This window comes from Macaca fascicularis, chromosome 7, assembly GCF_037993035.2.
Source record: "Macaca fascicularis isolate 582-1 chromosome 7, T2T-MFA8v1.1".
Lineage (NCBI taxonomy): Eukaryota > Metazoa > Chordata > Mammalia > Primates > Cercopithecidae > Macaca > Macaca fascicularis.
This window is the reverse complement of record NC_088381.1, coordinates 77,147,284-77,173,209: the sequence shown is the minus strand read 5'-3', so window position 1 is coordinate 77,173,209 and position 25,926 is coordinate 77,147,284. Positions and strand designations below refer to the sequence as shown.

The window sequence follows — 25,926 nt, the reverse complement described above, 5'->3', positions numbered from 1 at the left end:
TTTCCACCTGAGGAGCTGGCTGTACTTGGCCAAGTGCTCAGATGGGCAAGGGGCCCCAGCCTTGGTTGACCTAGTACAGATCCTCACCATGAGTTTGGCAATGCAAAAATCTTCAGTCACCCCAACACAGTGGGAAACAGTGCCCTATCCTTCGGCCTGGGCCACTTTGCACTCCTGAAGAGATTCCATCATGGGGTTTCTCTGATTCACCTTGAGTAGGAGGCAGTTGCCTGAGTCCTTGTCTGTAGTATTGGTAGTTCCTTTCCGGCTGGGCACAGGGAGATGATTCCCTGTCACATGGATATAACCTGCACTAGCAGAGAGCTGCTGCCAAGTTTCTCAGTTATCCTGGTCCAAGGCATCTTCAGTAGACACCATTGAGTAGCCCTTGATGAAGGACTTGTACCTGCCTACCAGCTGGTCAGAAGTGATGTAACTGCTAAGGACATCTGGAGGCTTGAACTTCAAGGTCATATTTCCCAAACTGTAAGAACTAGAGGCTATTGTCCATGCCACTCACTACTTATAATACAGTCAGCCTTTCTAATCACATTCCATAGCGGCTCCAGGGTTCTGTATTCTCTAGGACATGAGTCAGCAAACTTTTCCAAGGAGGCCAAACGTAAATTTTTTAGGCTTTATGGGCCAAGAGGAAAAACAGACGGTACTATGCAGGTACTTAAGTAACAAGAGAGAAAATAAGTTTCCACCATTATTTATTGACAAAATTTAAGCTATAATAATAATTGAGACCATGTTTTTGTCATAAAAAACTTCATTAGGACTGCTAATGAGAATAATGTAATTTTGCAGGGAGGGCATATGATTTTGCTTATTGGGATTCAAAGTTAGTATCCAGCCATCATGATGGAAAGGTAGCCTTGTTCTTCTACAAAGCTTGCTTTGTTCCTTGCTTCTCTGAGACACTGTTATCTTCCCTCTTGTGAACACACCAGAATGTGATACCTGAATCTCTCTTTAGGAACTTACCCTCTACCTTTAAAGCATTGGGGAACTTTTCATACAAGGAAGCAGGTTAAGAGAGTAAGCTCTGAGTTAATGCTCCCTGGGTCTGTAATTATAGCTGAACAAATCATTATCTGTATGATCTTTGAGTATTACTTAACCTATCTAGAAGCTTCCATCTGTTTTCTCATCTATAGAGTAATAAATAGTATCTACTTCACGGGTTCGTTGTAAAGATCACATGAGTTAATGAATGCAAAGAGTTCAAACAGTGTTCGATGTATTGTAAATCATTTGATACTAATGTTATTCTTCTTTTGAATTTTTCTATTTTTGACTGGAGGACAAGCCATGTAATAACAAGGAGCTGGCTGGATTTCAGCTGTGAGCCAATGTTTGCTGATTCCTGCTCTAGGACGTGAAAAGCAAAACACCCCTTGTCCTCACTAGGAGGAATCTTTGCCATATTTCTGCCTGATGACATCCTTCTGGTAAAGCACGACTTTCCTGAGGTTACGGTTCCAGCAGGGAGAATCATGAACTCCTGCACTGCCAGCTCATTACCAGTGTGAAAACTACCATGGATCTTGCTGAAAGCTGGCATTGGCTACTTTTGGATTGCCAGCCAGGACCCATTGTGACAGTACAGGTGGCTCCTTGCAGCAGCTTCAACATTACAGACAGCAAGCAGTACTTCCAGTAAGGTCTTTGCACCCAATTTAGATGTGTTCCCAGTTAGATTTAAACTCATGCCTTCTTCCAGTTTGTTACTCTCCCCCAATTTCACACACAGAGCTCTTGCTCCCCAAGACGGGCAGAATAGCTTTAGTGAGGTGCTCAACAGACTTTGAGATACTTTTCCTATATAGCAAGTCTTAGCCTTGTACTGAAGCTCTTGAACCTCATAGATACTGAGACACCGCTGGGCACAGCAGCTCTGGAGATCTATGTTGGTATCAACCTTGATAGTGTTGTTTCCACAACAGTTGCCATGTCTGGTATTTGGCTTCTTAGGGTGTTGCAGGGGCCAATTGGGGAGAATTTTGGGTGTCTCTCTTTTTATGATGACCCCTGAGCTCTCCTTATTGACTGCTCAGTTATTTTCTTGCCATCCCTTCTGCCTTCAATTTAAATATTAGCTTGATTGGATTCATCCTTTTGCTTTGATTCCAGCAAACTTTTGCTTGTTAATCAGCTTTTATTGGTGTACAAAAGGTACCAGCTCACTCTCGGCTCTCTCCTTTGCTCAACTTCAGAAAACATCCCTAAGAACTCTGGGCTTTGATTATGTTCCAGTCAATTTCCCTAGTCTTTACATAAAAGTACTTAGAGGCATCGGCACATCAAAATGCAAGTAAACAAGTCACTTGGATGCCAAGCATTTCTCACTGCAATTGTTCCTGATCCTTCCTCTTTCTCATAATGAAACTGTGGGTCACCTATAACCAGCGGGAGACAATATAACTTATCATCCAAACCAGAACACTTTTGGAGTGAACAGAAATGCCAACCAGAGAGGATTCATACACGGGGACTACCAACTGAAGCAGGACTCGTCCTCTGATCTGCACCCATCTTATAAAGGAGACAGACTTTAAAATACAGACTTCTGGCTGTGTGCAGTGGCTCACACCTGTAATCCCAGCACTTTGGGAGGCCGAGGTGGGTGGATCACAAGGTCAGGAGATCGAGACCATCCTGGCCAACATGGTGAAACCCCGTCTCTAACAAAAATATAAAAAATTAGCTGGACGTAGTGGTCCATGCCTGTAATCCTACCTACCCCAGAGGCTGAGGCAGGAGAATCACTTGAACTCAGGAGACGGAGGTTGCAGTGAGCTGAGATCGCGCCACTGCACTCCAGCCTGGCGACAGAGCAAGACTCCATCTCAAAAAAAAAAAAAAAAAAAATCAAAACCGAAAACCAAAACCAAAACAAAACCAAAAACAGATTTCTAAGATAGTGCTGCATTCTGAAATCCTTAACACTCAAAACCCCAGAAACCAAAGCAATTAAAACCCAGGACAATATACATATGTATGCTGTTGGTTGAACTGGACCTAGTGAAAAGCTGTGGGCAGAGAGGACTACTTCTCTGTGGTGCTCATGGCTATAGAGCCTTTGCTGAGTTCCCCCATTCCGATTTTGGAGCTCCCTGCTATACAATGAGCCTGGGCCTCTCACCATGCCTCGACGTCCGGGACATACCCGCAGAAGGGTGCCCCCTATATTCAGCCACTATTATCTCTATGCATTTGGCTTCAGCACCCTTTCCCCAGATCATGGCCAGGCACAGGACCCCCGTCCTGCTCATCTCTGCGTTGCTGTGGGAGGGCGTATTTCCTGCACATCCAGTGTGTTCTAGAGAGGACCACTGAATGAAGAGATGAGCCCAAATCACTGAAGATGACCCTCTTCTGTAAAAAAGAGGATTCAGAGACGCCCATATTCCCCTCAGCGACTTCTATCTCGCTAGCTCTTTGCAAACTTTCGCAGGTTCGTCTATACGAGCTGTCTCTGTTTCCTCACTCCACCCCTGCTTCTTCCGAGCCTGGCTGGTTTGTGTTCCTGTCACTGTACCAAGAGAGCTCTGATATGGCCACCTTGCAATGACATTCTTCAGCCCCCAGATGGCTCGAACCGCATCGGTGTTGGATAAGGGTGGTCACTCCCTCCTTCCTGGAGAGGTGAACTGGGGCTCCCTGGGTCTGGTTCCCAGCTTCTGCCCAGCTCACACGTGGCCCTGGAGAGACCTTGTCTCTGGGAGTGGGGAGGCAAATGTTCCCTTGGACGCCCCCTGGAGGAAACATGAGGTGGCTGAGAGACATGACAAAGGATCCCAAGTGAAGGGATGGCTTAGAGTCCCCAGGGCATCTTTAAGAGCCTTCTGGCCCAGAAAATCCATTATTTTACGTCATCCCTTTGCAATATTTAAGACTTCATTTAAAATGGCATAAAATTCCTCCTTGATCCTACTGTTCCCCTGGCAGAGGTGCCACAATTAAAAATTGTGATTTTTCTCTATATTTACACCCAACAAGATTTTGTTCAGCATTTCTTTCTACAGTTTTTCTTACTAAATGAAAGTTTTGTAAAATTTCCAAATACAAAACACCATTTGAATATATACATATATATTTTCAAAACAGCTTCTCTCCCCTTCAACCTAAGTTCACCCTGTAAGAGTGATGCCTCCACCATCCCAAGTGACCATTCTTGTTCCAGACAGGACAAAAATTCTCTTGCCTGTCTCTTCCTTAGACAGGGATGCAGATTCCAAGACATCAATTAAAAATAGTAAGAACTTCATTCTCTTGAGCCCCTCCATGTGCCAGGCACTCTACCAAAGGCTTTTTATTTTATTTTATTTTATTTTTTTTTGAGGCAGGGTCTCTCTCCCGTCGCCCAGACTAGAATGTAGTGGCGTGATCACGGCTCACTGCAGCCTTGACCTCCTGGGCTCCGCTGATTCTCCCACCTCAGTCTCCCAAGTAGCTGAGACTACAGGTATGTGCCACCACATCCCACATTTTTTTTTTGGTTGTTATTTTTAGTAGAGATTGAGTTTTGCCATGTTGCCCAGGTTGGTGTTGAACTCCTGGGCTCAAGTGATCTGCCGGGCTCAGCCTCCCAAAGTGCTGGGATTATAGGCATGAGCCACCACGCCTGGCCCATAGTAACTTTCTTATTTCTGACTTGATTTTAGAAATAGGACACCAGGCTCAAAAAGGTTAAGTGATTTGCCCAGGGTCACCCAGCAAGCAAAGCAGCAAAGCTTTGATCGTGATCTGCATGAAGCCCAAACTCCTATGCCTGCAGAAAGTGGGCCCCTGCATCCTGCCCTTCACCTCCTGCCCAGGAGGATTTAATATATGTCGAGGAGGCCCCAGAGAATTAAGAGGAAGCAAGGGTTACTCAGCAAATAGTTGTGAGATGGCAAGTTAGCTAAGTGGGAAAATATTCAAGCTAGACTCTCCACTCATATTACACTATAAGGATAAGATGTGACCCAGCCATTCAAAGCGATGCATAGGAGCAGTTTTATATGAAAATTCATGCAATCCTCCATTGCTCAGTTATTCAGCGTCCATTATTGACAGTCACTGGGCCTTGCACTGCAGATACATTGTTAACCTCAGATGTTATTTTTCCTTTTTTTATTATAGGAGAAATATACTACACAGAACCTTAACCAAGAGGTTGGCAGCACTGCAAACTCCTCATTTCATTCATGTCGCATGGTATGGATAAATCCATGCTCTTTAAAGAGAAGCAGAATGCCCATCCAGGATGCCATGCTTTGCTCCTGAGCCTGCCACGAGGGGACTTGAAAGACCTCTGCCTTCAACCTGGCTTTCTTCCCTCTCTTTTGTTCCCTTCCTGATGTACCTGCATTCAGACACAGCATCCCTGTGAATGTCAGCTGCAGCCTCTTCATAAGAGAATTTCTGGGGGGCACTCAGTTTGGGGAGGACTTTGAAGTCACTTTTCTTCTGGGTATTTGATGTGTCCCCCTCCCCACCTGCCCGGTTCTAAGGCAATGGCCACTCCCTCTGCTCCAGTGGCCATGGTGGTTACCATTCAGGAAGCCTTGGTGTCAGATGGAAGGAGGATGGATGGGACCACCAGGGGGGGACTGGAATTCTGGTTCCTGATGGGTTCTAGTTTTGTAGCCCTAGACCTCTCTCAGTCTTAATGTTCTCCTCTCTTAACTGGGATCTTGCTGTAGGATTAAAATAAGAAGGACTGGACAGATGTGGATGTTAGTTGCAGTATTGTTGAAGGTGATGGCTACTGCCCTTTGGAAAGGAACAAACCAGTTGCTGCCTGTGGAGTTTGACAAGTCCCCTTGGAAGAGCTGTCCTTGGGGAAGTTGATTTTGAACAATGCAGTCCATTAGGGAGAAATAAGAAGCAATGGAGGAGAGAAAGTGGAGTGTGCTAGCATGGTAGAATCGCACTGCCTGCTGTTGCCCCTGTAGTTTTCATGGATGGAGTGCTGGGGGCCCGTTCAGAGGTGGGCCTGCTGGGGACTGGACATGTGCATTTTCTTTTCCTCAGCAAAAGAGGCACATCTGAAGATCACGTGGCCAGGAGGTGGGCGAGGCCTGCCCACAATCCACGGGGCTGTGCAGGACTGAACCCCAGCGGGTCCCTGGCATGGAGACCCTTGCAGCATGTCCCTATCTCTCCTGGAGCGGGTCCAACGGGACGTTCTCTCTGCTCTACCAGTGACCTAAGCACGACCCCGAAGTACCCCTTAGGCCATAGACTCCTGCCTCCTTCATCCTCTGGCAACACTTTCTCCAGGTTTTCTTTGAACTTCTCTTTCCCAGCCTCTCAGGATGCTGGAGTTGGTGTGAGCATGCCGCTTTTCCAAACCCTGCTTCCATTGTCCCTCTGTGTCTGATCTGCCTCTGGACACCTCACTCCTGGTTCCAGTCACAGCACATCCTGGCTGCCTCCACACACCTCCCACCCACCTCCACGCCTTCCACCTGCCTCTCCCGGTGTCCTCTCAGGGAATGGCAGCTGCCGCTAGTTCATTCAGAATCAGGGTGATGTCCACACTCCCCACTCTCCCTCACCACACCCCTACCTTCAAGAGTCCCCCAGCCTCCAGATTTGAGCTCTCCCACCTGAGGAGGGTGAGTGCCAGTGTCCTCGTCCCTCTGCCCTGAATCTCTCCTGTGCCTCTGTCTAATCTGCCCATGTGCAGAGACTGCTTATCTACCAGCCCCTCCTACACAGACACAGCTTTCCGAAATGCAGTGTGCCATGTGCCTCTCTCTCCTTTAAACTCTTCAGGGTCTCTTACCGACCCCTGCAGCTTTCAGAATCAGGTTCAGATTCCTTAGCATGGCACAGAGACCCTTTCTGAACTGCCCCTTCAGCCTCATCTTCTTTTCCACACATCCACCTCCTACCCCAACAAGGCAAGGGGCAGTTTCTGGAATGTGTGACTCAGTTCACAAGGCTGTGTCTTTAAATATCGTGCCCTCTCTCTGGAATCCCTTGTTCTATTTTTCATTTGCTGATCTCAGAGTTTATAAACTGCCAGCCCTGGGTCATATCTGGCCTAAATATGTGTTCAGGCGCTTGCATGTTCAACGTTTTTAAAATCAGAGGCTACTGTTTAAAACTCAAGAGACTAGTCGTTATAAAATATCCTCATTTCTGGCTCCTTTTAAACAGTCAAAAGATCTGGTAACACTGAACTATAGTCATTGGTGGAGTTGGGAAGTATCGGTGTCCTCTTGTTAGGGGGGCAGGGGAGGGGTGCATATGCTACATTTTTCTACAGTCCGCACTACTCCCTATTGTCTCACTCCGAGCATCATTACTTATGTCTGTGACTTGCCTGGACCCTAAAGGCATTTGAATTTAAGATCCCTAGACTCATCCTCCTATCAATTACAAAATTCAGCTCATGTCACTTTCTCCACAAACTTCCCTGACTCAGAAGCCCCTCCTGTACCAGATTCATTAGGACTACAGGCCCTAAGGAAGTGGCAGAGGTGCTAGTTTCTTGCCCTTTCTCAGTCTCAGCTGACCAGATGCTTATTGATAAAATCAAGCAGAAGCAGGAGGAGGAACACCTAGGGGCATGGTCCTTTTCCCTCTGTGATGTTCAGAAACAAATGCTTAGGAGAAGGAAATTCAGGAGCTACATGCTTCCTAAGATGCTTGATGAGGCTGCTTCTTGAGCTTGCTGATGACCAACAGATAGAATAGGAAGAGGAAGCCAGCCCTGGCCTCTGGAAGAGTAATAGTCCCAGGTGTCTTCTGGCATCAGCCGTGACGTCTGTCCCCACCTTTCCCAGCCCAAGAACTTTTAGGAGCCCAGGGCTCTGGGGAGGAAAGGGGGTGGAGGAGAGGTTCTGCTTCTTGGGTCCTCCCTGTGAGCCACTTCCTGATTGGCTTGGGGAAAGCCCAAAGATGGGTTCAGGGTGGAAGAAATTAACTCCAGCCATGTTGATTTAGGGCATGGGAAATGGCTGCATCCAACTAATGCCACAATAGCTTGTGGTGGGTGATGTCATAGAGAGGATGGTGGCCCCAGGGATGTGACCAGCTTGATGCTAGAATCAGGTGTCTGGATGCAAACATGAGAAGAACCTTGCTCGGATGGATGGATGTTGAGAACAATAATTATTACCAGAGTTAATGCTGCCTGGGCCCTTGCCACATGGCAGTCCCTGCTGTGGATTTACTCCTTTCATCCGCGTCCCAACCCTATGAATTGGGCATTTTTCTTCCTCCAATTTACTTAGAGATGTTAAGCATCATATGCCAAGATTGACAGTGAGGAGGGAGCTCTAGGTGGAATTTGAATACAGCTCTGTCTGACAGATTGTCTCCAAATTGGGAAGTAGGTACAAAGTTGAGGTTGGGGTGGGGGCTTATCAGAACCTGAGCTGAGTCAAAACTGGAATGTAGTGTCACAGGAACAAACTGACAAGGGAAGCCAGAGGACAGGGCCAGGCAGCCAATGTACCTGGGTCACTACACCTGACTCCAGACAGACGCCAGAGCTTCACCCAGCCAGATCCGAGAGGCAGAGGTACGAAGCCAGGTCAGGGCAAGGGGAGCGTGTGCAGGGACCTGGGTTGTCCCCTGTGATTTTATTCCTATGTCTTCCTTCTTGGCAGTTCTGGCCCTTTGCTTTTAATATTTCCAGCAAATTCCATCAGGACATTCAGGCTGTGCAGAAGGCAGGGAGGCTGGCTTCTGTTCTGAACACCCATAGAAGAGAGGTACAAAGAAGAATCAATGGGTCCTTCCCTCCTTTGCTTTTCCCGTTGCCCTGAGTGCCAGCACAGACTGTCACTTTGGGCTGGGCCTGGAGGGGGCATGAAAGTCACAGCCTATTAGCCCCCAGGGTCTGGGCTGGTGGCTGTAGATGGTGCCCTGAGGGCAATGGCCGAAGGTGTCATTGAGGGCGTCACATTCAGGGCTGCCTCAGAGCCTCACCCTCTCCCCACACTCCTGCCATCAATTTCTTATAGAAAACTTCAGGAAAGAAGGCCGGAGTGAAAGGGCATTGTCTGCTGTTCTCTAGGGATTAGAAGAATCCAAAGGCAGAGAGTATTCTTCCCTGCTGACTTCTCAACATGACCACAGGGGCCGGACAAGTGGACAGATTTAACCCTTTTGTCCTGGGCAGATTACATGCATGTGTGAAGCACCCTGGCACACAAAGGGCTTCCTGGGGCACATCTGGAACAGGGCAGTACTTCAGTAAGTGTGCAGTGAGGATGCACAGAAACTACCCACCCCCTGGCCAAGAGGAGGAGGGAAACGGGATATGGCCTCCCTGTTTTCTTGACAAACATGCCTCTTTGATACAATACTATAAAAATAAAATGAGGTGGCAAATGAGAACACAGGCTTCAGTGTGGTCCCTAGCTCCACCTTAATCACATATTCTCCACACAGAATATCCAAGATTGAGTTTCCTCACTCCTTCAAAAGGGTGAACTGTGAAGAGTAAAAGAGGTAATGAAAACATATCAACAGCTGGCAGATGCTATTTTCATTTTAATGTAATTATTGTTCTGATTAAAAGTTTTTTGAGAGGAGGATAGGTTATGGCTGAGTTCTACCTTCCCTTCTTTTTGTTTCAATTAACATGCCTTTCTTTATTGAGCATTACGGAGCACCTACTCTGCAACAGGCAGTGAGCGGGGCTCTGGGGTCACAGTGGGAATGGAGACAGATAGTCTCCAGTTTGAAGGTGCTTAAAACAGAAATTTGGGGACATGAAACAAACACACACTCACTGCCTCCCCTGCCCCCCACCCACCCCACACCAGACAGCAAAGGAACAGAGCTATAAACACCTACCCATTACTGGGCAATGCTAAGAAACAGAGGCAAGGGCTGGGTGTGGTGGCTCACACCTGTAATGCCAGCACTTTGGGAGGCCAAGGCGGGCGAATCACTTGAGGCCAAGAGTTCAAGACTAGCCTGACTGACACGGTGAAACCCCGTTCCTACTAAAAATACAAAAAATTAGCTGGGTGTGGTGGCATACGCCTGTAATCCCAGCTGCTTGGGAGGCTGAGGCATGAGACTTGCTTGAACCTGGGAGGCAGTGGTTGCAGTGAGCCAAGATCACACCACTGCACTCCAGCCTGGGAGACAGAGCAAGACCCTGTCTCAAAACCAACCAACCAACCAACCAACCAAACAAACAAACCAAAAACACAGAGGCAAGTGGTGGTGGATACCAGACTGCATGGATACTTGAGAGCGGACAGGAAGGGCTGTTCCAAGAGATGGCATTTGTCAGAACTCTGAAGGAAGACAGGGAGCCAGCCTTGCAAAGGGCTGTGGGAAGAATATCAGGCAGAGAGGTCTGCATGAGCCACAGATTGAAAGGCAAGAAGAGCCTAATGGGTTAGAGAATCTTCCCTTTAAAATTCACCATGTTTCCAGGCCCTGCTCACCCCGGCAGATGGTCTCTGAACCTTCATCCCTCCTCTTCCCCTCCCTACTTCTGCCATTTGGTCTCATTTTCACCTGACTGTGACCGTATCATTGAACCTCTCCCCCTTTCCTTCCCTCCTCTCATTTCTTTATTTTTACAGATGAACTATTTTATTTGTAAAACATTCTTCTCCTGCCTGCCTCCACCCCTCGCCTGCTTCTACTTCCTTTTCACACCTCTGACAAGGCCAGTCTGCCCTCACTGGCCCCTTTATCAGGGACCTCTCTTTGGAATCTCGCTTCACCCCACAATTCCAAGAAAGGAGGTCTCTCAAATGCCACTGGGGATCTGCTGACAACCTGGCCTGAGGCCCTCCTCTGTAAGGACCCTCCTGCCAGGAGCACCTGCCTGTCTTGCCTTGCTTCTTCCTCTTGGTTGTCTCGTACTTCTCTCACTGCCCTTCTGCATGGCCTTTGCTACCTTGGTTTTCTGTTTCCAATTCTCAAAATCAGAGCAAAGACCCAAGCTTAATCCTGGGGTCTTTTCTACTTTAGAGATTTTATCTACACTAAGAGTTTCAATTGCCATCTCCCCCACATGGCTTAAGATCTCCACCTCCAGCCTAACTTCTCCTGTTACTCTCTTACGAATTGGTCCCCAGCTGCCCACCATCGAGTTGACTGTGGAGAAGTCACTTCCTGTTTCAGGGCCTCAGTGGCTGTACCTATAGAATGAAAGAGGAGTGGTTCTGCTGCTCTCTCATCCCCTAGTTGCTCCTGCAAGTGGTGGCTTCATAATTTTTAAATTTCTTCACTTCCACATAGATAAACTTGGCCTCTTAAAATCATCATGTTTAAAACCAAACTCACTACAGGACCATAACACACAGCTTCCCCTCTGATGTCCTGCACCCACAGTGGGCTCAGTTGTTCACACAGCATTACTGACTGTCCCGAGAGTGTTGGAGAGCTGTCATGTCTTCTTCATAATCATGGCTTCCTAAGTCCCTCTTCCTTTTCAACACCCCAGCCCAGCCCTCAATGCTACTCCCCTGGGTGGTCTTCCCGGCACCTGCCCCCTCCAAGCAACTGACGCATCGTCTGCACGTACCTTTGGTCAAAGCACTTCAAGGACCCCAACTGTCCACAGTGGCTCCTCTTAGCTTTTGTGGGTCCCTTTGGGAATCCTTCGAAATGTCTGAACCATCTACTCAGAAAAATGCCTACAATTTCAGGGGGTTCGTGGATCTCCTGAACCCCATCACAGATTCTTCAGAGGTCTCTGGGCCCCATGTTGAACCAAAGAAACCCTCAAAGAATCAAGTCTGAGTTCTTCGGCCCTTGACAGCCTGGCTCCAAGCCCTCCGTCCTCCCCCACTTTCCTCCACCTCTAGGCACTGCCAGAGTCTGTGGCAGCCACATCACAAACGTGAGAACGGCTCCTCCTTGTACACGGGAAACTTCCTTGGTTCTGGCCATTCTCTCCATCTAGGTCACCAATGTCATTCTTTTCCCAGCTCAAGTCCTTGGGCCCTTCCTTCAAGGCCCCAAATCCTGCCTTCTCTCATTCCCAGTCCTTGGTGGGGAACCCCCGCTTTGGAGCTCCTACGGTATGAATCATCAGTACTATGAGCACGCTATTGTTATTTTTGTTTTTATTACCTGTCAGAGCTCACCATGGGAGGTCAGGGATGGCATTTAGGCTGATATACTACACTCATAAGATGTTTGTTGGTGATAATGAATTTTCCTGATAGGTAAGTGAAAAAGACTTCCAAAATCACCACATTTAACTATGCTTGAAAAGAGCTTTTCTACATCCCGTTACATGCACTCATGTGCTTTTCTAAAATGGTATACAGGACATCATTTGACAGGAACACCAATCCTGCTGTGATGCAATTGTCCTCTAAGTGGAACTGAGGGGTGCAGCAATGATGATGCTATTACTCCCCGTCCTGCAAGTTTATCAGGACATGCCATTGAGATGTGAAAATGTCAAATGCAGTGCCTGGCAAACAGTAGATACCCAGTATATTAGCTTGTCTTCCTCTTGCCATATAGCAGCTTTCTTTTCTTTTTAATGTAGAGCAGGTGGTAGGTGAAAATAGACCAACACCTATTTATTGCCCTGCTCTAAAATTTCAGGGCAAGGAATTTAGAGGCATAGCAGCAAATGGATTTGCTATTTCCAGTGAGGCTGAACTCCACTCCACAGGAAAACGCCTTGAGGCAGCTGTCCAGTTTTGTTGCTCTAGAGCAAGTGAAGACCTGTGGGTTCATTGAGTCCACTTTTTATAAATGGGAAAACTGAGGCCCAAAGAGGTTAGGGCCGGCCCTTAGGGCAATGGCCTGGTGGTGGCAAATCCACAACCAAAGCCCAGACACCCAAACTCTTACCTCCAGACACATTCCTCATCATCATAGAACAACTCGCTCCCCCACCAGATCACAGGCTCATGAGCACCTTCCCTATGCTGTACTCATCTTTTCAGTTGTCAGCACCCAGCACAGGGCTTGGAAGCACCTGTAAAATGGATTGGATGCATTTTGCTCAAACACAGTTTGCAATGACTGCACAAAGCTCATGGTAACCGTCACAGAAACCAAGCACCAGGAGCCCGTCCTGATGCCTTTCTCCAGGGGCACTGTGAGTGCCTTATAAGGCTGCTGTTTTTGCACCTAATCAGGAGAAGATTGGCTTTTCCAGCAGGGTGGCTCACGGCACACAGTCTGCGCTGGTGACGCTGCAATGCTGCATTTGAGAAATAGTTACTGAGCATTTGCCAGGTATCATGCACTGACTATATAGAGATGAACAGGAAAGAAATGGGCCTTTCCCTCATGAAGAATCATCGAGTGGAAAATGGAAAAAAGCAGAACAAAAGTAAACAGACCACCTAGTCCAGACAGAACAACCCTCTCCAGCAGCTAATCTCTGCCTATTTCCAAGACAGAAAATAAAAACAACACCACACAATGGGACTCTGATGAAGGCTAAAAATCCCAAAGTCAACACATTTTACTTTATTTTATCTCAATTGATCTCAACTCCCAAACGCATGAGCTTCAAAAGGTAAGATTAGGTACGATTAAGCCAGCCAGACCAGCATTGATTTGAAAACCCTCCTCCCTAATACAAGACTGAGGAGGTTGCAGGCCCTTATTAATCTCCTTGTTATCAGCTTGATCTCAGCCTGCCTGGAGCCAGCTCACCTGATTCCCAATTCTGGACACATCCCTCCAATCCTATGGCTTCTGTGCACAAGACCTCAGAGCCCATATAGAACTGTGGATTAGCCTGTTAGGAATACTTACTTAAACTGTGGGCTGGTCTTTCTTCATGAAATGAGGGGCAAAAATGAAATGCCTGTAATTCCAACACTTTGGGAGGCCAGGGCGGGCAGATCACGAGGTCAAGAATTCAAGACCAGCCTGACCAACGTGGTGAAACTCCATGTCTACCAAAAATAAAAAAATTAGCTGGGCACAGTGGCGCACACCTGTAATCCCAGCTATTCAGGAGGCTGAGGCAGGAGAATCGCTTGAACCCAGGAGGTGGAGGTTGCAGTAAGCTGAGATCGCGCCCCTGCACTCCAGGCTGGGTGACAGAGCGAGACTCCATCTCAATAAATAAATAAATAAATAAATAAATAAATAAATAAATAAATATGGAACTCAGTGAATTTCAAATCAGACAATTGCACAGGGAGCTAATATAGACCCTACCACATTTTTTTCTCTTTTGGCCACAGAGAGAAATATGTAAGTGATCCCAGAATATCAGTAACTGGGGCCTATCTCAGCCTCCCTCAAGGAACTTACTCCCTCTCCTTCATCCCTTCCCTCCTTCCTTCCCTTCTTTCTCCAAAAGAGCACCTACTCTCTACCAGGCACTGTAGCAGGAGCTGGAAGTACAACGGGGCACACATCTGAAACAGTCCTAGCCTTCAAGGAGCTACAAGCTAACAAGCAGGAAAGAAACCATGCAACAAACATGGTGTGGGGAGATGTGCCAGAGAGAGGCAGGGAGCTTCAGAGGACGGTGAGATGAGGGTCTAATCTAGTGGTGTTGCAGGGGTGATAGGTCTTCTTGGGCCTAAGGCATCCTCTCCTCTTGGTGGGACCACCAAGGTCTCTTGGAGGAGGGTTGGTGTACACTGTTTCAATCATTCATAAGGCTGTTTTATTCAAGGATTCTTTTGTTGTGTGTTGGGCCGTTTCCAGACACTGTTATAAATGGCTTCCGTAAGTAGGTACTTTCTGAAGGATTAACTCACTCACTCTGGAGAGAAGTTCTGCAAGGAGTTGTCACGAGTTTGCTGCCATCCAGGGCAGATAATGACTATGGGGAAGAAGAAAGGCTGGGACGTCATTGCATAATCTTCAAACATTTTCCGGGTCTACCTTCATGCGTTTTGCTAACTAGACATTATTGACTTAATACTTTCCTTTAAATTGACTCACTTAAAAACTTAAATGAATTTATCACAAAAGGAATCTTTATACTACTACCATAAATAGAATACCAATATCCCTTGCCCTAAATAGAAGGTAATAGCAAAAATAAATACAGTTAAATTCTTGGCTTCCAGCCTGCTTGGAGGCTTTCTTTATCTGGAAGAGCAGATTGGTTTTAAAAGGCTCCCCTAGACTTGCCTTCCGTCACCCCTAGAGGCCTCCCCTCTCCATTCCCCTGCTTTTTATAACTGAGAGTGGAGTTTGGAATTGGACTGCAGGCTGGGCAGGCCACCAGATCCACTCAGGAACCCCCAGAACTCTAGGGAACTGTGACTACGTACGCCAACTGTGAAGTGGGGCCCTGTGCTGTGTGAATGATCACATCCTAGCCAAGCTCATTAGAGGGCTTAATGACACAGCTGATGAGCGCTTTGCTGTCCAGCTTCTCTAGAAATTTCCTTCAAGTGCTCCAGCACCAGGTCAAGCTTGTTTCTGGACACACTGTATCCTCCTTGGACTCATGTAATAAATCACTTCAACCCTTGGTTGAGATTTCTGCTCTCCTCATCTTACACCTTGGGCCTCATTTGGGAGGACACAGGAAGAGAAGTAGGCTAATGGCTAAAGGCTAAACCCCTGGCATCTAGGAACAGAGCCAGCTAGATTGCCAAATAGTTTAAGTTCTTTTTCTGTTTCCTAAGCAGTCACTCTATCCGAGTCTCAGTTCACTTGTCCATAAAATGGGTTTTGAAGGGGTTTTATAATAAATGTGTGAAACAATGTATAAAAAGCTCAGGGCATACACTCAGGAATCCAACGAGTGGCTGTAGTAAGAATCATTATTCATTTTTATTTGTAGTTTTTTTTTTTTTTTTTTTTTGAGATAGGGTTTCATTCTTGATGCCCAGGCTGGAGTGCAATGGTGACATCTCGACTCACTGCAACCTCTGCCTCCTGGGTTCAAGTGATCTGAGTAGCTGAGATTACAGGCACACACCACCTGCTTCAGCCTCCTGAGTAGCTGAGATTACAGGCACACACCACCACGCCCAGCTAATTTTTGTATTTTTGTAGAGATGGGGTTTCGCCATGTTGCCCAGACTGGTCTTGAACTGCTGGGCTCAAGTGATCTACTCACCTCTGCCTCCCAAAGTTCTGGGATTACAGGCACGAGCCACTGTGCCTGGCCAAGAATCATTATTCATTTTTCTGATATCCATTTGGAGGTCACTCTAGGCTGACTCTGTGATGGGCAGTGGAGCCACACTGACAGGCTACCCCTGGTGTGATGGGCCAAGGTCACTGCTTAGGGCAGAGGCTCTGTAGAAGGCTGGGAAACCAATCATTCCCCCAGCAGAGTGTGCATACATTTCACCTGGGAGCTTGTTACTGAGCAGATTCAGATTCCGCAGGTCTAGGGTCTGGAGTAGGGCCTGAGACACTACATTTCTACCAAACATCCAGATGATGTCCATGTTGCTGGTCTGAGGACCACACCGAGTGACAAGGCTCTAGCCCAGTGGTTCTCAAGGTGTGATCCTGAAATGGGCCAGCACTGTCAGGATCGCCTGGAACCTGTTAAAGATGCAAATTCTCAGGCCCTGCCCCAGGCCTGTGGAAACAGAAACTCCAGGAGGTGTCCAGCGTTCTGTTTTCAACAAGTCCTTGAGGTGACTGTGATGCTCTCTCAAGTCTGAGAATTGGCTTTGGCATCTCAAGCCTCCTGGAATCCACCTCACTTGCTCCTTCCTGCGGTATTATAGAGATTGTGCGGCTTGAGCCTAAAAGGGAAGAGACAGCTGTGCCCTACCTCTTCCCAGCTCAGCAGGAGCCAAATCTTGGGATCGGTATCTTGGACTCATTTCTTTTCAGGTTCACCCTTGAGCCAAAAACAGTTTAGAGGCCACCCCTAGGCAAGTGATAAAGAAAGAGACTTCCCAAAGCTGCGTCTGGGAGGGAGGGGGCTCTGGACTGTCTTGGCCTCCCTCCCCCATCACTCTGAGCCCTCCTTGCAACTTAGTTTTGGCAAAACCTTATGGGCCCCTCCACTAAACTTACATGGGCAGGCCAGCCAACAAGAATTCAGAGTGGCCACGTAAAAGTATGCCTGCACTTTCCACAATCCTAAATCCCAGATGTTGGGGATGTGGGCCGCCTCCAGCTTGTGTGTCTAAATATACAACAAAGTAATGATTTGTATTTTTCTAATTCTGTGTCTATAGCCACACCTCCCCCCTTTACTCCCTCCATTTCCTCTGTATCTGCTTTTCAGCACCGTATTATTTTAAAAATTAAATAATACCCACATTGATGCTGCTTTGTTTAAAATCACAACTGTGCTCTTAAAGTAAGTCAGTGTGTCCTGAGCACCTGCCAGGCACTGTTCTGGCTGCTTGTGCTTGTGTGTGTTTCAATTGTGGTAAAATACACATAACATACAATTTACCATCTTAACTATTTTTAAGTGTACGGTTCGGTGGCATTAAGACATTTATATTATTCTGCAGCTATCATTACCATCCGTCTGCTAAACTCTTTTCATCTTTCAAAACTGAAACTTTATACCCATTAAACAAATTCCCCTTCCCCAGATCCTGGCAACTGTCATTCTACTTTCTGTCTCGATCAATGTGACCACTCTAGATGCCTCATATAAGTGGAACCATACAGTATTTGTCCTTTGACTGCTGGCTTATTCCACTTAGCATAATGTTCTCAAGGTTTGCCCATCATATAGTTTGTGTCAGAATGTCCTTCCTTTTTAAGACTAAATAATATTCCATTGGATGTATATAGCTTTTTTTTTTTAATTTTTAAGAACAGGGTCTCGCTATATTGCCCAGGCAGCTCCAAACTCCTGGGCTCAAGATATCCTCCCGCCTCTGCCTCCCCAAGAGCTGGGATTACAGGTGTGAGCCACCATGCCCAGCATCTACCATATTTTGTTTATCCGTTTACTCATTGATGGACACCTGGGTGCTTCCACCTTTTAGCTACGGTGAATAAGGTTACTATGAACATGGGTGTACAAATACCTGTTTAAGTCCCTGTTTTCAATTTCTTTTTTTTTTTTTGAGATGGAGTCTTGCTCTGTTGCCCAGGCTGGAGTGCAGTGGTGTGATCTAGGCTCACTGCAACCTCTGCGTCCCGGGTTCAAGCGATTCTCCTGTCTCAGCCTCTGAGTAGCTGGACTACAGGCATGCAGCACGACACCTGGCTTTTTTTTTTTTTTTTTTTTTTTTGTATTTTTAGTAAAGACAGGATTTCACCACGTTGGTCAGGCTGGTCTCAAACTCCTGACTTCAGGTGATTCACCCACCTCGGCCTTCCAAAGTGTTGGGATTACAGGCATGAGCACCACACCTGGCCCCTGCTTTCAATTCTTTTGAATATATACCCAGAAGTGGAATTGTTGGATCACATGGTAATTCTATGTTAAATATTTTGAGGAACTGTCATGCTGTTTTCCATAGCAGCTGTACCATTTTACATTCCCACCATTTGTGTTTTATTTAATCCTCAGAACACTGGAAGTTGGGTATTATTAACCCCATTATACAGATTAGGAAACTGAGACTCAGAAAGGTGAGGTCACTTGCCTGAAGTCACACAGGTAATGAGTGTTCCACTGAAGACTAGAGCCTTAATCTTCCAAGAGTAGCTCTCAGTTTCTCCAAAGGTATGGCCCAATGTCCTGAATCATATGCCATGAATCCAGCTCTGGCAAGAACTTGTCAGTCCTTACAGATAAAAGTAAAGCCCCCGGTTGGTGGCAGGGAGAGATGTATGATGAATGCGTGAGTCATTCTGGCATTCTGCTGGAGGTTAGAGCTATCGTGGGCAGTTTTGGCAGGTTGGGGGAGGGCCCGTGGAGCCCTAACTGGCTTTACCACCAAGGCTGGGCCATCACGGCTCTTTCTTTGGGATGCCATCTGTCAGCACGTTGCTGCCTTTGTGTCCAGCTGGCCTAAGAGGTTCCCTGCCCGGGCCAAGACAGGACACCACGGGGAGTTTCTCTCTTGCCCTTCTCTTTGCTTCTCCTGGGAACTAAATGTTTTGATTAGCGTATAATTTGGGCATCATCCTGAGTCCACCTAAAGTCAAATCCCAAACTGTGGGAACCTCAAGAGATACAGAGGGAGGGCCTTTACTGCTTACAGGAAAATAGCGAACTAAAGTCACCTGCCCTATCAATTTACTAATTCACTTTCTCCAGACATCATATGCCTCCCGCCTTCATTATTTAAGCTACTCTGGCATTTACCAAGAAGGTGTGAATTAACCCTGGGTATCGCTCCTCCACGTGCAGCCGGTTTTCAAAATTAGAACTGGCGAAGCTCAATAACAAGTGCTCACACCTCTCTGGGTAGAGTCCAGGTATGTCTGCCTCTTCCACAGCCTCCGCTGAAGTGTGGTGCCCAATGGTGACAGATGCCATTGTGTTTGCGAAGTTATCTGACAATGATGAGTCTATTCTACTGTCTCAAAAGTTTCCAGCATCTCTGTGCAAACTCTCTGCATGGTACAGAAAAAGGAACAAAGTGTAGGAGGCCCAGGGCAGGAGGCATGAGGAATGGGGGCGAGCAGCCAAGTAACCGCAGTATAAAAAAGTGGCTAAGACCAGATGGACCATGGAGTCAGGCAAACCTGGGTGGAATCCCAGCTCCATGTTAACTAGCTGTGTGACCTTAGCAAGTCCCAAGACCTCTCTGAGTCTCCATTTCCTCATCTGCAAATGGGCTAACAGGGTGCTTGGGAAGGTTGAGTGAGGTGATCCATGTGAGTTCTCAGCAGAATGCGGTTACCGTAGGAAAGGGGGCTCCCTGGGATGTGCTACCTCCTTGCATGAACCTGGCCCCTCCCCGAAGGGCTCCCTCCCTCACTCCTTCCCTCCCTCCCTTCCTTGTCAGGCTCCACTGACCTGGGAAAGCTGACAGCACCAACCCTTCTGTTTTCCCCTAGAAGAAAATTTCTCCAGGCCTTAATCATTTGTGTTGTTTTTCTCTTCTCTCTCAGTGTCTCTCTCTCTCTCTCTGGTAATGAGATGGTCAAACAAATGCCATGCTCTGGAGCCATTCTGATGAGATTCCGTGGGGGGAAGCGGGTGTGAGAGGAGAGGAAAAGAGGGGAGGCAGAGGCAGAGGCAGAGCAGTGTGCCTCTGGCCCTCATTCCGCATTAAGGTGTTTTGGAGCTGGCAACCCTAAATTGTATTGATCTTTTTGGCTGCCATGTCCCATTATGGCCTGGGCTCCAGCATGCTGTCCCCTAAGGTTCCTTCAGTATCACTACATCCCAGGGTTCTCATTCCCACAGACCTTTGTGTTCCCAAGGCTTATTCCTTGAAAATACAAGCACGTATCTCTTCCCCACTGGATGCCATTTAAGACATCGTTTTTGGAGAATTCTCCTTGTTCCCTGAAGCCTGGGTTTGAATCCCAGCTCTGCACTTTACTAGCTGTGTTATTTGACTGTTCCGGGCCTCAGTCCACTAATCTGTAAAAGGGAGATAATAATAACATAGATAGACCTCCTCAGACTGTTGGGAGGATTATAGGTGTTTAGATAACTAAAGTGTTTAGAAAATCATTGGGACCCCAGCAGACACAGACAAAAAATGACTTTGTTATTATTCTCTGCTGGCATCATCTCCATGGGGAAGAAAATATGTGAGGAGTGAGGCTATTTCCTGAAGTGAGCTTTTCAGCGTACCTTGTGGATCCAGACCCTAGACTATCAGATTTCAAGGACCCACAGTATTTCCAAAACACTGGGGTTGGGGACTCATGAGGTTACCACCCTTTTCAGCCAAGGGAGAATGTCATAGCTACCATCAACCCCTTTCATAAAAGAAAGGACATCTTAGTATCCCAAAGGAAAAAGGAACATCATCTCAGAATATAAAAGAGTTCTTTCCAGGCAATGGCAGCTGGCAACTTGAAACTATTAATAATCATGGCTACGTTGTGCTTTTTTTTTTTTTTTTTTTCCCTGTCTCCTTTCAGATCACCACTCATCTGTGGCTCACTATTTGGGAACCACTGACCCAGGGGTCCTTTCATCCTTCGGCCATCAACTAAGAAGCTGGAGGAGGGAGAGGAGGAATTGTTGCCCTGAACCTTAAAAAAGGCCCAGGAAGCAGAGCTTAGTCCCTCCGCATTCCTCCGATGATAACAAAAAGGCTCTGGGAAACCCTGTGACAGAGCTGAGAGCTTCATGCTTGCAAAGCAGTTTGGGAAGTCAAAGGCACGCCCACACAGCAAGGCGGGATGCTGGATTTCCCAGGGGAGTGAATCGGGATCCCAAGTTCTCGAAGGTGTCAGGAGGAACCTTGACTGCCGATGTGTAATATAGACACATGTCGTGTCAGGGCCACTGCTCTCCCCAGTTGGAGCCATTCCCTCATGGCCATTGTCGCGAAGTCAGTGACAGCCAAAGCTGAGAAAACACGGGGACACACAGGTCCCGTCAGGACACTGGGCAGCCTCCTAGCCGGGTGATGAATTGCAGGAGACTGGGGAGAATTTAAAACCAGCCCAGATGCCACCTAGGAGAGTGACTAATCTCAACGCTTAAGGACCAGCCTCAGCTCTGGAGAGATGGTGAGCAAGCCCGGGGGCAGTCAGCCAGTAGGCCACAGGGGACAGTGTCTCACCCCGCAGCGCCTCTCCGGAAGATGAGCCTGTCCCCACGCCCTGGCAGGAGACAGCCACCTGACTCGCTCAGCTGGTGGCTTTCATGTTCCTGTCCCTCCCCTGGCCGTTTTCACTGTGTCCTCCCATCTGTCTCTAACTCATTTCTGCTTGAGACAGCTGAGAGAGATGAGGCTCCTGACCTCATCTAGGATCCACACAGCTGCCCCAAGTCTTGACCCATCAGCAGGATTCGCTGGTTTGACCAGTGTTTTCAAATAAAAACACCACTAGAAGGTGCTTCATAAGGAAAATCTTTGAGACGACACATCCCGACCTGACCTCACATTTCTTACTCTGTCAACGTCTCTAACACTCAGCTTCCAGCATCCTACCTGGGGACCAGCCCTTGCAAGGAAACAGCTGGCCCTGCGTTCCTGGTCTGCTCTCAACGCCACTACGGAAGCCCTGAAGGGGATTAAAGTAGACAGGACCGGCTGTCCTTCCAGGCAGGAGGGGACAGCCTCAGCAGCACCGTGGGCAGTGGAGGTCTGGAAAGGGCTCTCTGGAGAACCAACAGCCGGCAGAGGCTTGGCATCTGGGCTCTAGATCTTTGGTTTTTATCTAAACTGGCAGGGGGCAAACACCACTGGGTGTTTTTACAAATTAGAAAGGGGCTTTTATTTCCATTGGCCCGAAACATTCCACAATGGTGAATAATGTCATAGCCAGACTGTGCTCTTCACCGGGCTGCACTTCCATGCTAGATACATAGGAAAAGCAGGGGCTTCCAGATCAAGTGGAGGGTGTTTAATTGTTAGAATAGTATGTACTTTTGGGAGCAGAGAGGCTGAATGCTTATTTTTGCCATATCCTTGGTCAGAGTTTGTTCATTCAAAAAATATTTTATGGGCTTCATTTACTAAATCATGTACGTATCACCAGGGGCTGGGGATAAAGGATAAATAAAACATAATTGTGAAATGTATCTCCATGGGGTGCTGCATGATGGGGTGCTAAGGGTGCATACAGGAGGCGCAACCAATGTAGATGTCTCGGGAGGGGACGGGATCTAGGAGATACCAGACCTTAGCCTCGAAGAAGACAGAGCAGTGAGACAAAGAGCAGGAGCGGGATGTACGAAGGCACAGAGGTATGAAATCCTAGGACACTTTGGGGAACCTGTAAGCAATACAAAATGGCTGCAGCCCAGGCCGGCTACAGAAAGAGGCAAAGGTCAGATGATGCATTGCTTTGTATGCCCTGCGAAAAGCAGTGAGAGCCTTTCTAGAATCCCCTCTCTCGAAGAAGTATTTATAATTTGCAATCTACAACATTTCCAATTTGTGAAACCTAAAACATGTTTAAAACCTAGCAACCCTGCCTTACAGGAGGAAAGAGGCACTGAGTGGTGAATTGGTTTCTAAGATGGATATCTATTTACAATTTAAATGTGATGTTTGGAACAGTTGGCAACAAGGACTTGGAGCAAGTGAGTTAAAACCAGACCTTCTTTCTCTCCTATTTTATCTTCCAATCATGCTTATATTTCAGTGAATTACACCAGGACTAGGGAGAAGAATGGGCTTTAAAAAAAATTGCATTGTCTTGAGCAAACATATGCACTTCTTATAGAGTGCCTGGACTGTGACTGCTCAAGGTCATTTTCTTTCCCATCCACGTGCACTCATCCACTAAATGATGCACCTCACCTCACTCTCCGCTCTTGGCAGTAGTTGCTGCCTGCTCACAGATCTCATCATGGCTGATGATCAGAGCTAGCCTCTCCTTGTCTAGTGTTTTCCCAGACAGGGCCTGGTGTTTGGCTGGTGTGCACTAGGACCCCTGGTCGTGGTGTACTGGATGGCATCAGTTCTGATGGGTCAGATGTCCATTCTAACAGGTTGGTGCTGGAGAGGTACCAGTTGTTAAACATCTTTACTATCTCCCCTGCTCCAGACACCTAGATGCCCAAACATACAGTATGTAGTATCGAGGCAGGCCCCTTCCATTGACATCAGAATCAGGTTTGCAATGGAATAGGAGCTTTCCCTCCTCCTGTCACTTTAGCCCCAGGCTCCACCTGAGAGTCTGGAATGCTCATACCCATGGCAGGTGACCTTGTGTAACAAGCTGGGGTTAATGCCATTCTGTCCTCCAGCATGGCACTGAACTTAGCTGGACTAGAGGGACATTTTGGGGAGATGTGCTCAGAGTCCTCCTCTGGTCCTCCTCATTCACCTTCTCTCTTTCTAAATGTCTGATGGAGCAACTACTAAGGCCAGACCAGGCTCTCAGGAAAACTCTGGGCCTTTGGAAGAACCACCAGGGATGAGTTAGTCTTCAGATGTATTCCCTAATATTAGCTCAGGGTGAAAAAAATAACTCAGAGGACAGGGCAGTCTAGCATGATGGTCAAGAGCATGCATGGGTTTTGGCCTTCCATACAGCTGCTTTATCACAAGTTTATCAGCAGGGTATACAACCTCTCCAGGCCTCAGTTTCTTCATCAATAAATGGGGATAGAAATGGTACCTACCTTAGAGGGTTCTGGTGAGGATCCAGCAAACATGTTTGAAAGCAGTTAGCATAGCATCTGGCTCACAGAGCTCTACAAACAGTGCCACTGGTAGGTGACCACTGGATTACCATGAGGCTGGAATGTGTTAACACCTATAAAGCACTTGGAATAGCTCTTGACTCTTAGGAAGCACTCAGTAAATGCTAACCATGATCATCATCTTCACCATTGTCATAATTGCTATTGTTATCATTACTAGTTACTCAACTTCTCTTTAACAAGATTTCTGTAATTCCTTTATGAGTAGAGGAACTAGTATGAGGATTAGTGCATTGGGTTACAAAAGAGGAGACCTGTGCAAGACTGCCCTGCCCTAAACCAGCCAGGCTGTGATCTCAGATTAGTGATGTTACTTCTCAATGTCAAATTTACCCTAATTGATAAAAAGGAAAGGTTTCTACAGGGAGAGCTTATGCTCTCTTCCTGTCCCAAGGCTCAGTGAGTTTCTTTCTTTTTTTTTTTAATTTTTTTTTTCTTTTTTTGAGATGGAGTCTCACTCTGTTGCCCAGGCTGGAGTGCGGTGGCGTGATCTCGGCTCACTGCAACCTCTACTTCCCAGGTTTTAAGCCATTCTCCTGTCTCAGCCTCCCGAGTAGCTGGGATTACAGGCACCTGCCACCACATCTGGCTAATTTTTGTATTTTTAGTAGAGATGGAGTTTCACCATGTTGGCCAGTCTGGTCTTGAACTCCTGACCTCAGGTGATCCACCTGCCTCAGCCTCCCAAAGTGTTGGGATTACAGGCATGAGCCACCGTTCCTGGCCAGCTCTGAGTTGCAACTTTGCCCAAGGATGCCGTGTGTGCCCATCATTGTGCCAGACTCAGGAAAATATTCATCCAACAGATGTTTATTGAATGCCTTGTGTCCCCAGTTCCATGGACACCATGATGAGCAAGACAGCGATGCCTCACAGTCCCCTAGTGGAACTTACATCAAGATTAAAGCCCAAGAAACAAGCAGAAGATTTTAGCTTACAACTTGGTCAAATTGGATCTAAAACTTGGGAGCGTGCATGAGTTGATCAGGGGCTGTTTTACGAAAGCTCCACCCAATTTCTGACTTAGAATTTGAATTCACTCCTTGGCTATCAGGCAGGACTCTCTAGGTGCTTTGTAGAGAACTTATCTTTCTACATTTTGTTTTCTTATTCAGCTCCAGCTGAATGAGAGCAAGAGAGTCAGAAATGGAACTTTTGAAAATAATCACTAAGGAAAAGAGATGTGTGTCTCAGAAAACTCCCCTCAAAGAAAGTCCTGCCCCTCAATTCATGGCGCATAATTTTTCAGGCAGGACAGGACCTCTGAGACCACCACATTAAAAGCCTCATTTTATAAAAAAGAATCAAGAGCTTCAGAAAACTAAATCTCAGTTTTATTCCTCCAGATAATACACATGTGATTTACTTTCTTCTTTCACTTTTTAAAGTTCCCTAATCCTTGAAAAAGTTACCCCCAAAAGCGGTTCCTTCTATTTTTCCTTCCTTCCTAACAGATCACAGGGTCCCACTGTTCATTACTTCCCAGAAACAGCCATCCTTTTACAGAGCCATCGCTTTCTCCCAGGGGCCAACACGGGCAGATCATCTGTAATCCTCCCTAGCACAGGTCCAGAGCAAGTTGGGGATGGAGGGGCTGGGCTGGTGCAGCAGACTCGTGTTCCTAACTATGATTCCAGGTCTCCAGGAAGACATATGGTGAGGAAGGCGGAGCCCTCTTGACGCCCCTCACTGGCCACTGTGCCAAGGCTCTTATTGAGCGCTGAGCCCAGCTGCTCAAAGTTGAGGTAATTCCAAGAATGAATTTAGTGATAAAACCTCACTTGTGCCGGGAGGGGTGGCTCATGCCTGTAATCCCA

At 47.1% G+C, this 25,926-nt stretch overlaps 1 protein-coding gene and 1 non-coding gene across 3 annotated transcripts in view; both read right to left on the bottom strand.

Moving 5' to 3' along the window:
- ST8SIA2 (ST8 alpha-N-acetyl-neuraminide alpha-2,8-sialyltransferase 2) overlaps nt 1-25,926 on the bottom strand; it is a 76,113-nt gene that overhangs the window by 46,796 nt on the left and 3,391 nt on the right. The gene's annotated exons all lie outside the window — the stretch shown is intronic.
- LOC123575049 (small nucleolar RNA U109) lies at nt 5,126-5,256 on the bottom strand. The gene has a single exon (XR_006700216.2). It is a non-coding gene; the product is annotated as a small nucleolar RNA U109 (small nucleolar RNA).